This window comes from Chlamydotis macqueenii, chromosome 2 (assembly GCF_036417535.1).
Source record: "Chlamydotis macqueenii isolate bChlMac1 chromosome 2, bChlMac1.mat, whole genome shotgun sequence".
Taxonomy (NCBI): Eukaryota; Metazoa; Chordata; class Aves; order Otidiformes; family Otididae; genus Chlamydotis; species Chlamydotis macqueenii.
This window is the reverse complement of record NC_141557.1, coordinates 22,838,165-22,853,133: the sequence shown is the minus strand read 5'-3', so window position 1 is coordinate 22,853,133 and position 14,969 is coordinate 22,838,165.

Genomic DNA, 14,969 nt, shown 5'->3' with positions numbered 1-14,969 from the left:
AGACTGGGAGTTACTGAAAATGCCAAGCGGCCAGGTACGATTTGCAATTTGCTGTTTCCTCCAAGAACAAAGTGCCAATATCTGCTTTTCCCAACCGAGGAGACAATGCCCTTTGTTTGCACGAGGTGCATGCAGCAGGACTCAGGAGCTGATCCAAAGCCCATACATCTGGAGTCAGCAGCAGGCTCTTTGTTGACTTCAGTAGATAATAACAGGTCAGATCTCCAGCATTACTTGTTTCTCCAGTCCAAGTGAGGGATTTCATATCCTGTCATTCTTAAGCAGCTCGAGAGTATTTGCTTCACAAATTTACATATTTATTTATTGAACATTGTAGCAAAAACAAATTTCTTCAGTAATCTTACATGATAGTTAAACTGTAAGCATTCAATGGCAATATTTTGAAAACAATAGCCAGTGCTATGAAAACTGTTGGCAGCTCGTATACATTCTTCATGGCTGAGGTCTTCATATTTTTTTATGTACTCACAAAGTCTGGTCAGAAAGGACATCAGAAGGATCAGGAAATAAATTTTGGAAAGGATGTTTTCTATATGGTTCCCAGAAGCCATGAAGAGCCTTTATGTGCATATGTACATAATGCCGTTCTAAGAATTCCTATAGGAATAAAGCATTGACTCTCAACTCTACTTCTAAATCAGAGTCAACACTTAGAAATATAAATTACAGCTTTTAAAATAAATGGCCACATGGACATTGTCATGACAACAAGCAAGGTTGGGTTTCATTGCATAAGAAAGATTTATTCTGATAGAGAGCGCTACAGCATAGTCTGATTTTTAGACCTCTATATCCTACACAATCTGGCTAATTTAACTTCCTTTTCCCTTTTTGTTATGCCTAGAGAATATCCATTTCAATGAAAAAAAAATGCACTTACTAGTGAAACGTATTTTAATTAATTACTTAGTCTTGAGTAAGTACTTAGGTCTTGAGACAGTAATGGGACATCAGATAGGCACTGGCCCCAGGGGATGCAGCTGACACCACAGATACCGCTGGATCCTGAACCACAGAGCAATTCCCTTCAGTTCCACCACACTGTACCGTGCGTCCTGAGATCCGCAAGTTATTTTTGCCTTGCAGCATGACCTTCTATCAGCATTTTCTGCCTTATCTAATAGTTACCTCCCTCTCCAACACATGACCCAGTCTAGAAAACCCCTTTTTTCCAGCATGTCAGGTTTTTGCAGCTTTGTTCTTCTTACCTATCAGGCACAAGATTTTAGAAGAGCATCTCTTGCCTCAAACTCTGGTGAGCCTTTTTGATTCACTTGTCCAAACAAAGAACTGTTGAATAATATGAATGCTCACAGAACTATGTAACCTATGTGTGGGTGCTCTTCCATACTATGACTGATATATTTAATAAATCTTCAGTATTCCTATAATAGCCTAAATACGGCTTCTCTTCCACACATAATGAAAGCTTTTCTATCCTACAGAGACTCTTTTTTTCCTCTACATTATACATATTTCTGCTGTGGATCTCTATTTGTATCTCTAATTCCTGACATTAACATGAATCATTTGCTCCTTGGAGGAAGCTGACATTGCTCAAGATACTTTATCTCTCTCTCTCTCTCTCTCTCTCTCTCTCTCTCTCATATATCACCGTAGTAAGAAAAACTGCACATTTCTCATTGTTGCGCATTGCCTTAATTTAATGTTCTTTAATCTGGGAATCTAGAATTGACATAAATGTTAGCTCTGACAAGACTAGACCCCTGACACATTATTTTCTTATAAGGAACCTCAGTGCTACAAAAAATACACTGTAGAACTGTGAGAGGACTGTGTACAGAGCTCAGAGAATTGCATGAAACTTAGCTAATGTCTCCAAATGCTGCAAATGAGAAGTGGTAATTTTTCATTTATATGGCTTCACACACATCCTTTATTCTTGTGTCTCTTTTTGCTTCCACATCCAAGTTTGCTTATTATTTGAGATTCATTCAAATACAGCCCTTTCACTGTGCTTTCTTCTCTTCACACTTGCTGAGATTTAATCTAGGAAAAGCTTAACTGCAATCAGCAGACTCAAGCCATTAAACATCAGTGCAGAGGCCTTTCCTAGTTTATTACCCATTAATTTTTTTTCCCCCAATCTTATGGAAGATTAGAAAGTGTAGTCTCTATAAATCTCTCTTTAGAGACTTCAGAAAATAGATAAATGAAAAATGAAAAAATGAAAGTTATTGTAATATGCTTATCATTGCAGGACACAAGTGGTTGAACACTGCTAGACCAAAACACAGTATCCCAACACAGGCGTGTTTGGGACAGATTATCTGTGACTGAGCTCCGGCATGGGGGGGGGTGGGGGGGGTGGGTATTTTCAAAGGATCATTCTGGAGAAAAGTGTAGGGAATAAAAGTTTAAAAATTATTAGAATGTAGGAGTGAGAAGGAAAGAAGGAAAGAAGGAAAAAGACAAACCTGTTTTTCTTCTTTCCTACTGGCTCCATGACAGAAAAAGTCACACATTTTTGGTTGCATGGTACCAAGTATTTCAGTACCTTATAAAGAATGAAATAAAGAGTTTGATCTTGGCAGCCCTGGAGTCCAACTAAGGTTTTAGGATTTCATCATAGCCTTCTTTCTCCAGTCCAAATTGGTACAAATCTGCCTATTTTCTTGTCCTTTACAACCACCTTTCCAAAGGTAGCTGCCATTCCACACCACACCACTCACTGTTGAGCAGCAGCAGTAGCAAATCCAGCTGTGCATCAGTCACAGGACTTGCGCAGCTCAGTAGTGAATACAGCTGAAAAAAAAAACAGTTTCCTGGGGAGAAAAGAATCAGGAGAGATGCTGGTGTCCAGCTGCTCAGATACAGGACAGAGACTGCTTAACGCACTCCTTTGTTGCAATGCGAGACACCATTATATAGTCATTTTATAGTCAAAGAACCAAAGCAAAATCAAACACAGGATGTTACCGAAGAAAGGGTAAAACATTAACTTGGCATGAAAATCTGAAACAAATAAAACCCTGCAATACTCAATGAGGAAGACAAGTGAGAGCTGGACAGGGTGAGCGAGACCTGAGGAGGTGAGCAGAGGGGTAGTCCCTGGGAGGAAGGAGGGGACGGGGCAGCTTCCCCCTCCCCACTTGGCTAGCAATGCACCAGAGTTTTGGGCGGCCTGGGACGGGACAGACGCGGTGTCCTCATCCCTCAGAACTGGCCCAGACAATCAGAAGGGATGAGTGCAGAAGTAATTGCAGGGAATTATGTTAAATACATACAGGATTATAGTTTGTTTGTTTTGCTTGTAGCTTCTGGTTTCCAGTCCCGTAAGTAAAGACTGGAAACCAAATCCCATCTCTAATTGGATTGGTCTAAAGGTCAAACCTCAAGTCACACTGCATAAACTCCAGTCTTGTTTTACTATCAAGCCTGCCTAGTGTTGTTGAGATAAATAAATCCAACAAACTAAGACACTCAGTCTTGCCAGGGCCTGAGGGATACCTCCTGTCCAGTTACAGAAGTCTGAGAGGGAGGAAGGGGCTTGTACAGCCACGTGCTGACTTTTGGGAAAATGCTGAACATCCAGGCATCACTGCATATCTTCTGGCATGTTTTCTTCAAACAAAACAAAACAAAAAAAAAACCAAAACACAAAAAACCACCAAAGATTCCTGGCAAAGTCAAGCCTTCCCTGTCTTTCACAAGAAGCTGACACTTATATTCACACTTAACTGTCATCACAAGCTGATCCCAAGTTTCTTTAATGATCCCTGTGTCAGCGACTCATACAACATCATGTAGAAAGTCAGAGGCAAGGAGAGGAATTGGACACATGTTTCCTGAAGCTAAGGATAGTTCTCTAATTACGAGGAGCTTTACAGATTAGAGAGCCAGAAGGCAACCTTGTGATTAGCTATTCTCTCTTCTTGCAGAAGAGGGGCTGCAGACACTGCCTGAATTAATTCCTTTCTGAATTATCAGGAGTTGTCATATTTTTCAGTTCACAGACTCCCACAAATTTTCCAACAGTAATGCAGATTGCTGTAAAGTTTAAGCTTCCTGACAACACGCTGTTTTATCCTAGTTACCATTTGTTATTGCTGGCAGGTAATCCATTAAAATGGGCTGAAAACTCCTGAATTAAAGACATTCTGAAAGAACTGCTGAACTTGATTTAAACAACTTTTATCACCACAACTTTTGGCAAATAATTTTGACAGCTGATTACCCTCACTTCAATATATATAATAATATATATACATAGCCTATTTTTTTTACTGTAGTATTCACCCAACATCATATATGATTTCCATGACTTATCTGAAGTGTTAAGAATGGTTGCTATATATGCAACATACCCATTACCCTAGAGAAGAAGCTCAGATGTAAGAAGAAAAAGTGTGATGTTTATATATATATTTATGCAGAAATATAAATTATACTGGTCCTACTGCATATGTGGAAATATAACCACACACTAAAGTCTCTTGATGATGACAATGAAAGATGCAAGGTATTTCTAACTACAATTTTTTTTTAATTTTAACATTAAAAAACCTAAATAAAATTTTAAAAATAAAAACTTTAACAATTTCTGCGGATAATCTCAAACTTGAACATAATTTCACAAAAACAAATGCTAATAAAATGTTGTTAACAACACTGTGAAAACAGCTAGTATGCTACCTGCAGGATTACAGTTTTTGTAGCCCACTCTGGTAAATTCATATGGAAAACAACAACTACATAAGCAGGTTTCTAGGGAGTTTCTCAGGAATTAGTTGCATGCCCATCATTACAGATAACAAGTCTAAACAAACGTAAAATCATTGCTGAGGAAATGTGCAAGCTACACTATCCTGGAAATCCTTACGAGCAGTGAGGACATACACACATGGAAGCGATTTGATGGATGATGCATTTTCAGCCACGGTGCCATTGAATCCAGCTCTGCGGAAGGTCGTTGCAGAGGAACAAAGATCGCATGCCACACTTCCAGCCCAAGGAGATGTAGACTGGAAAGCACCGGCTGAAAACCATTCATAGAGGGCCTACTAGGAAGGATTATGAACCATGGTCAAATATGCTAGGGGAGTAGGAAAGGGAGGACAGGAGAAAGATCTAACATGGTCTTGCGATGTTCAGATGTACAGGGAAGGGAAGTTGCTCAACTGCTGCAGAGAGCAGTGGCCACGTACTGCTTCACACTGTGAAAGTGACAACGAGGACTCTGGAGAAAAGTCCATTGCACCAAAAATGGTGTAAGAATGTGGAAATATTCCTCACACCTACAGACTACAGGAATTTAATTCATTCATTCCAGCAAAAAAAAAAAAAGTTAGCGGTGAATACAATAAAACATACCCAGGTCTCTTTCCTATTGATGAAATTTCATCACCCAGTAACTGGAGAAGTGGGAAAAAGCAGCTCATCTCTTAAATGAAACAGCAGAAAAAAATACAAGCTATACAAACATATGCAACTCTGGGACTGTTTAACAGAGCAGCAGGTGTGAAAGAAGCACATAGAGAGTATCACATAAGCCTCAGATAAAATCACTTAAGCTGCTTTGACTTGGTTTAAAGGTGCAACTCTATTTAAATTGCTGAGAGGCTGAGAGTAAATAAACTTGTTCAATTCTTCCCAGGTTTAGGTATTTGCCATTTGATGCTGTTGCACTTATTTTCAAAGAACATACCTAAGGAAATAGATGGCTCCATTACAACTTCTCTTTCCAAAGAAAAGAACATGAAAACTAATAAGCTGTGAATGCTTAGGTTAGGAGAAGTATTACAACCCTTAAAGAGACAAAGTACCAGTATCAAATATCATTATCCCAGCATGAGAAAGATACAACAAAAATGCTTGGAGTTAAAGCCATACAAATTTAGATTTAAAACTTTCAGGTTGTGCCTTGAAGATAAAAAAAAAATAAATCAAAAAAAAAAACCCCAGTGAGAATAATTATCCTCATGTTATCAGGTGAGTATTTCTCAGCATGGGTGGATTCACTGTCTCTTGCAAATATTAGATGAAATGTGGATGCTGGTGTGGATGCTTCAGTCAAGCCTAAATCACTGAGTTTAGCATAGAGGCATCAGCATTAGATGAAATGTTAATTGCCTGTGTAATGTAGAAGGTTACATTGCATCACAAAATGCTTGTTTATTCCTTAAAATGTGGGAAGGAGTGTGTGAATGCTACCGCTTGCATACCTTTTGTTTATTCTTCTGAGAGTTCCTAAAAACAGACAACTGATCATGCTGTTGCATCACCTGCTTCTTTCCCCACATGGTTAGAGAAAAAAAAAAACAACGAGAAGAGTTTCTTAAGTAGGTCACCCTAGGACAAGCACAGAGTATGTGTAAATAAAGAGCCATGGATTTTCCCTTAGCTATCCGGAGAGAAGTTTCAGTGATCAGTCCAAACACTCCTCCTCTCAGAGATGTGCCAGGAGAAACAGTAAAAATAAATTTAGTGGAAAAACACAGTAACAACAACTTCCTAAGTAGGGCTGTTTAGTTTTTAGAAAATACATAACAATAAAATAAAGTAATTAAATTAAATCTGTCACCTATGGTAGAAGAAACCAGCTACAAAGGGATTACAGTGCAAGAACTAGGTACAGCGCTAATGCACTCTGCGAACATGCCTCAAACCCCAATCTTGGATGTAATAAATGCTTAAATAAGATTACTTCTGTTGACTATTCATGCTGTAAATAGTTGAATTATGGAAAAATCTACCTAAAGATTTTACAAATTAAATAAGTGGAAAGACTCAGAGGGGGAAAAGAAAAAAAAAAAAAGGCCTTGTTTACAAGGAGATAAAGAGGTAGAGAGAAGTGTTCAAAGGCAGAGAGAATTAAAGGCATCTGACCACTGTCAGCACCCTGAGCTCTGACTCCTGCATTAGAAGAAAATCAAATCCCTCTCTTTGGGTACAAAGTACTCATACCTAATGAATATTTACATTGAATACAACTTTTAAAATCAGATTTTTCAGCCAGGACAATGATACCCCTTAACATGCCTCCATGTTTTATTGCAGAGAGGAAGAGGGCAGTATTTGCAGAGAATTCCTTTCTGACTAGTTTTATTAACAGAGTTCATGAGGGAAACAAACTAAAGCACTTAATCCATACTCATTCTCCACCTCCCTCTCCTTCCACTGACTTCTTAAGTAAAGCAAACCTCCAGAGGAAGCAGACTTCTTTATTTCTCAGAGAGAAAAAGCCTGGCAGCTTCTACAAGCATGAAGATAGACATCTGTGACCTCCTCTCCCAAGCAGGTTTTCAGCAGAGAGCTTCACCAGATCGTTCACTGATTCAGTCTTCACATCATGGTAAGCTTCTGTTCAAAACAGGACTATGCAGGCATAACTCACTGTGCCCACTACCAGTGAAGAAGAACTGAACCCCTTAAATCCAAGATAATGATGGTCATGAGCTATCATATAACCATCTTACATGTCAGAACTACTATGGAGTTGGCTCTGCCCTGAATATGTTTGTGGTTTTATTAGACCATGGCTCTTAGGTTGGTTTTCTTTCTCCCAGTCTTCAATATTTTCATCAGCCTCCACTCTAGAACTTGATGAGAGCACTAGTTTTGGTCAATTTTGTGAGGTATGTAGGTGAAATATGTGTGTGAAAGGCTGACAATGCTTTGCAGTGTTAGTTATGCTTAAGCTAGCCATACTAGATACTAGCTGATACGAAAGGAAATGAAAAATACCAGAAATGAATGAAGACACAAAACCTGTGGATGAAAGCAGAAAGGGAAGAAGACAGCAACATCCATAGAGAGTTTTATGAACACCATAATCCAGAAGAGTGTGGAGGTAACTGTGCTTATCCACATCTTTGTTGGCTTCACAAGGGCTTTAGCCACTCATGGGAGCCCACCCACAGACAGACGCTGCCCAGATTGGGCTCCCAACATCTGAGAGCAGTTCCAAACTTCAGAGAGGCTTTCTTTTAGTGTTTGCTGCCAACCACTGATTGCTCTAACTTTTGCTTAAATAAAATCCAACGAGAATCAGAAAGCTTTGTTGTAAATTTGTGGAATGCACTTAGACAACTCAAGACCAGTTCATTACTGGATGATGTAACATGTCAAGCATGCACAACACAAATGCAAAACAGTAAGTGATTATTAGCATCTGTAAAGATTCCTGGAGCAGGTAGCTTATATAAAAAAATATGTATTGTTGTTAATGACAATACATAGTCACCAGAACAGCAAAAAAAAAAAAAATCTGTAGCTTTTTTTGAGAGCCCTAAACCTTCTGAAGCACAGAGTACAGCAACTAACAGCCCATCTGGTGTCTTTACCTCTTTGCTTTCTCATAAGCCCTGTGTATAGTTTCAAACAACAAGTGTGGATGTTTTTATTAAGAAGTGATGTAGAACCCTTATTTTATTTTCCCGAAAATTCTAGTCATTTTACTGAAAGAATAAGGAAAAATCACCTATAATGTACATATTAACAAAGTATGAAAGAATTTAGCTACAAAAGAACTGGACAAAAATGAAGCATCAATATGACAACAACAACAACAAAAAAAAAAGTGTGCAAGACATCTGACAAACCTGAAATAAGAACAATCTGTATAGCATCAGCTGTCCTGATAGCCATGGTACCATGTCCTGAAGCTCAATGCATCAAATATGAATATGTTTTGATACAGTATTATGCATAGCTGGCTAATGATCACTGACTTTATTTGACTAACCATGACCTCAAGTGTAGATAGTTCTCACTCTTCCTAGGTAAACAAAAAGATTCTTCTCATCCCACACAATCTTCCCCCCAACAGAGGGAGGAGAAATGTTCCCTGTGATCCAGTTCATATAAAATATGGCAAAATGGAACACTTTACATGGAAGACTTACAGCTAATTTTAGAAATTACACTGCTTAACCAATCTAGTTATTTAGAACTATCATAACCAAACATGTAGATATTAGCCAAAACTTCCAGAGTCGATTCCATAAAATATATGCATGAACCGATGCTAAGCTTTTTTTCCAACAGCAAAACCTATCTACATACTCCTAAACCACTGTTAGATAGCTAAGAAGGGAGACTGGCACAAAGAATAGCTCGGAAATATCACAGCTTCTATTAGAGATCAGCACTGCGATCCAAGCAGCTGTTTCCACAGCAGGTACCTGATGCCTGCCTGGGTGGGCTCCATTTTCTACCTTTGGCAGAGTTTGTACTTTTATATGGTAAAAACTGGGTGTATGTGTGTGTATATATATATATATATATATATATATATATATATAAAGCCACCAAGTGTGGGCTCGTGTGTCCTTATCAGAAGTACTAGCATGACATCTGGTGGGCACATTTTGGGACAGCAATCTTTCACAACGGTTGTAAAAAATGAAACAAAAGCAGTGAAGAAACTAATATCAGGAACAAGGAAAACAGCATGGACTATACATGTGAGAGAAAAAAAAATTACAAAAGCCACAGCTAGAGGAAGAAATTGTGTTCACAGGTATTGCTTTAAGAGTGTATTCAAATATGGCAAAATTTTGTGACAGGAACTGCAAATATACTTCATGTTGGCTGCTTGGGGATATGTGTTGCAATATTTGAGGAATTTTCAACACACATCCTGTGTAGTAACAGAAACGCTAACCAAAACAGGCACCTCATCATCATCAGGAAAGTGATTTTTCTCCACAGGGTGCGGCATATCTTTTTCACTCCAGGCATGCTGAAACTTGTGATTTCCCCAAATGCTAGAAACTCCATTGCCTCATTTGTGGTAGTAAGGCACTTAAACAAGCAAATAAAAAATAAACTTTATTTTCTTGGAGTCATTTATTTGCATGCTACTAGGTGAGTCACATGCAGATCAGCCCAAGACATCTCACCAGTAATTCTGCCAGTCTCATTGATTATGGAAATTACAGATCAGCAAATTGAGATGAATTCTGGTAGCATTGCAGTGGTGTCAACTCAGTTCAAGCACTAGACATGGAGAGAATAAATGCTATCTGCCTAGATTCTCAAGAAACCTAGGAGGTAAGAATGAGAGCCCAAATGGACATCAGGCACCTAATGGGTGACAATCACAGAATTTAGACACCTGAAACACTATTTCTATGTTCTACACGCTGGTTTTGTGAACCTATCACCATTCTGATACTGAAACAGAGCATAATTCCTAAATTCTCCAGTTGGATTACTTGGCAGAACTGAGCTCAGAGCAAAACATGGTGGGGCAAAGAGCAGTGTTGATTTTTTTTGCATAACTACTGCATAACCACCCCTAAAGCTTAGGGGTTATACCCACAAGTGGCAGAAATGAGTTTTAGGCTACTTGAGAACAAGCCAGTGCTCTAAATTCCTAGCTCAAGGAAACATTGTAAAACATGCTTCAGCTCACATATCAAAACAAAGCCACTGTGCAGCCAAAACTGAAAATTTAAACAAGTGGGATTTTTTTCTTTAGCCCACAGCCTATACATGTCAGGCCTGGCCTCCTGGACTATTTGCCTATTTTTCATTAGATAGCCATAGTTTTTAAAGAAATCATTCAGAAAATAGGGAGTGGAACCAGGAATATCCCCTTGTAGTTGGATACCCACAACACTGCTTCAGAAGAATCAGGCTTCACTTTCCATCTGCAGCTGGGAGTTTTACAAGCTAACACTTATCTTCCAGCCAGTACAGCTGAGTCCTACCCTATCAGAAGGTAAAGTAGCATAATTCTGATTTATATCAGAACTAGAACTTTAAAGGTCCCTTCCAACCTAAACTATCCTATGATTCTATCATCCTATGCTGACACATACAATTGCAAAAAGTGCTGTACAAGAGGGAATCAGACATCTCATTGCTGAACTTGCTCTGTGCTGCAATCATTTATACACAATTCATTGTCATTTTCATACTCTGGCTTCTGTCTGGCAAAAACAGAGCAGATCTGGATCCTGATCCCATGTTATTAACCAAAGGATTACAGGAGCTTGCATGACTTGCGCTAAGTTCTCAACAATCTGTTCTAAATTATCCAAGTTTTCAGTAGTGAAGGTTTTGAAATAAGGTACATGGTAAAGGAATAAAGATCAGTTGTAAAATGACAGGCAAAGTAAGCAGAATTCTAAGTGTCTTTTCCAAGTCTCAGGCATGTATCACTGTTTTCTTCAGATATATTTATAATGTAATTATAACTCTAGTTATAGACTATCTTGGGAAACATTCGACTGCAAGCTGTGAGCTCTTAGAAATTAATGTTACTGAAAACCTACATTTTAGCTTTAATTCTACAAAGATCTCATGCCTGTGGAATGCACAAGCTGATATATTTATAGTGAAATGGATGTGGTAACTTGTGTTATTGTACTGCATTGAAAAAAAAAAAAAAGCTAATTGTTAGCCTTTAGCCTCAAAAATCTCAATATCAAAACCTCACTAGCTGCACCATCCACAGTTATGGTTATCTTGTCTTAGTCCTTCAGTGATACCCTTGCTGATGCCCGGTGAGTGATTAAAAAGTCCCGCAATGCTGAACATAGAGGAAACAAAGAAAGGAAGGAGTATGGAGTAAGAATGTTCATCACCACTGAACCATCTGTTAAGGAGGGTAGAGCTGGGAGTTGGGAGGGAAAAGTCATATGGGATTGGAGAAAATTCAGGTAGCTCAGACTGGACCGAAAAAAAAAAAATAAAATAGAAACTTTTAATCTCCATAACTCTCTTTACCTATAAAGTGAGAGAATTGCCTTCTCCCTGTCCCCTGTCCTTGCAAGTACATTATTTGATGATTCCAACATAAATCTTGGCTATTACAGAAAATCTTTGTACAAAATAACTTTCTGCATAACTGAGTATAAATAATGTGCAGTAAACAGAAAAAGAAGGGGTGGTGTCAAAGAAAAGAATAAGTAGCAGAACAGTGGAGCACCATTCATTCTGGGCACCGAGTGAGGCTAAGGATTTCTGTTCTGTACTACATTTATTTTTCCACTGTTTGAATTTATGCCACTTCTCACATTATGGTAATTTAAAGGGTAAGGAGATTACATTTTGTCCCTGCTTAAGTAATATATTTATTTTCAAGTGCTAAGTAAACACTTCAAGAAATTTGAACTTTACACTTTAATCCTCTGTCTCCTCCCTAGTTTCTTTTATTGCAGTTCTGGAAAGGACAAACTCCATACCTGGCTTGCCAGGAAAGCAGGACACCTCAGCACGCCGCCTCCGAGCTCCCAGCCACTACATCAGATGGGAATGCAACTGGCAGCATGGTATGGCTCACGGCTTTCAGTTCAGAGCGGCTGAATTCCCACATCATGTGTGAGCTCACATCAGGGCTAAACCTACTCAGTCTTAGTGGGGCAGAGGGAGGGAAGAGGGGCAAGCCAAAAGTGTATGACATGTAGTGGGTTTATGCTAGCCTTTGTTCCCTGTGAGGAAGCGTGGTACATACAATGAGTGTGACTTGTGGTCAGATTTTAAGGCAGTAATGCTGTTACTGTAGGTCCGTTTTAAATTCTTCCTTAACATCCTGTTACAAAGAATCCAGCAAAAGCTATGGAATGCAAACTGCACACAATTTTCATTTTCTAAACAAAATTATTTGCCTTAGGTCTTTTCTTAGGAAAATATACTGAATTATCTCCAAAAAGGCAATAGTACTAGCGTTCTGGGTTGCTTGACTCAGTCTTCCCACTAGAGGGATTATGTATTCTTTGAGATTTGCAAAATCAGTTGCTATTTATTCTACACAGATTTCTTACTGGTGTATTTCTAATGCTATCATCTTATTGTAACTTAAAAGGTTGCCATAGCTCAGCAGCTGTTCACAAGGCAGACGTGTACTCATTAACCTCCTTGTACAGCCTTCCTTTGCAGCATTCCTTTTCCCCAGATAAAAACTGAAGGAACAAATGCATCAGTGCAAACAAAATGCCTACCCAACAAACCATATAAAATACAACACTTTGTTACATCTGTCTGACAGCTCTTTGGCTTATTTGCGGTTGAATTTAAATAATCTTGCAAATATTAACTACTGAGTGCAGTGTTCCTTACCGCAGCCTCAGTAGAAGCACTGCAAATGGAGGATGAACAGATATTTCTGCTGAGCTCAAGTACAAAAAAAACCCCTCAAAGTTACGATTGCGTCTATATTTTCTATACAGCTACAGTTGTACAAGTTTAATATCTTTATCTACCAACTGCTCTGTATCTTATCTGGTTTTTTTCCTACTAATGCAGTTTAAAAGTCCTTCTTACTATCTTTAAGTTATTTGCCATACATATATACTATTTTACATTTTGCTTATCAGCATATAACACTTCAAATCTTACCACTTATATTATTTGCCACTTATTTTCAATCTTTTCAGCATGTAATATTTTTATTACTGTACCTATATCTTATTCTAATTATGAGGCTTCTGGCCCAGACTTTAATATATATACTCTAACAAGGTTCAGCACAGTGTCTCCAATAACCTACACTGCACATAGATTAAGGCTGGTAAATAAAACTATTTGACAGCTGCACAGTTTAGTATCAACAGATGCTTTATTCAAATACTTCTGTGAGATAGATATTTCTTAAGCCAAAAAGCTAGCCAGATCCACTACTTCGTTTCTCAGCTGCCCTGAGAACATGGGCTTCCTGTGTGACAAAGCTATTACGTAATGATTTGCCTCTTTAATTTGGCAGCTCTACTGAACATTAAATTTCACAGAGCACCACAGTGCTTGTTTTCATTTTAATGGCAATATTAATAGTATCAGTGTGATTGGTGCTGAAATAATAAAAATGTGTGCTGTACAGATATTGTCTGAAAGTCATGTTTACTGGATGACTTAGAAGCTGAGAAAGATGACTGACTCTTAATGAAAAGTTTACTATAAATTAGTGTTATTAAATTAATAAGGTCCTACACAAATATCATAAAGTTCTTCAGAAATTATGCTAACAAACAGAAAACAATGTTATGCTTTTAGATTTCTGACAGTAGACCATTTACTCTGCAAAGCCTCCATCAGTTGATTTGTTTCATTCATCCAGGCTCTAGCAAAAAAATTCCTCATCGTCTTGCAACTTAATTAGACACCTCTCAGTATGAGGAAGTTCTAACACTTTGCAAATACACAGTCCAGCTCAGACCAAGCTGTGACCATTTCAGCCATCATTGCTTCCTGGAGTACTGAAGTGAACAAAGAGTCCATAGGACCAAACTATCCAGCAAGTTCCTCTCACTTGGAGGAGGTTGTGGCATCAAAGGTGGGGTCTGGAGAAAAAGTCTTATAAGGGGTGGCTGAGGGAACTGGGATTGTTTAGTCTAGACAAGAGGAGGCTAAGGGGAGACCTTATTGCTCTCTACAACTGCCTGAAAGGAGGTTGTATGGAGGCAAGTGTTGATCTCTTCTCCCAAGTAACTAGCAATAGGATGAGAGGAAATGCCTTCAAGTTGCAGCAGCAGAGGTTTGGGTTGGATATTAGGAAAAAATTCTGTACTGAAAGAGTGGTCAAGCACTGGAAGAGGCTGCCCAAGGAAGTGGTGGAGTCACCATCCCTGGAGGTACTCAAAAAACTTGTAGATGTGGCAATTCAGGACATGGTTTAGTGGACATGGTGGCGTTAGGTTAATGGTTGGACTTGATGATCTTAAAGGTCTTTTCCAATCTTAATGGTTCTATGAAAGCAAATCCCCAAAATCAGAGTGGCCTCAGGCCAGGGACTGCTGGTGGGTCCCCCACAAAAGGGCTTTCACAGCTCCAGCAGGACACTGGCATTCCCTCGTTCCTGCTCCAAAAGAGTTTTGACCTACAGACCCAAACGGAAATGGTGCGGCTCATCTATTTTCTCCTTGGGGTCAGGAATACAGTATCACAAAAGGATACGATGTACCATGATGACACAGTCTGCAATGCATGTGATACATAGGCACAAACTCCTGAGTTCGTGGGCTTTGCGGCTTTTTTATAAA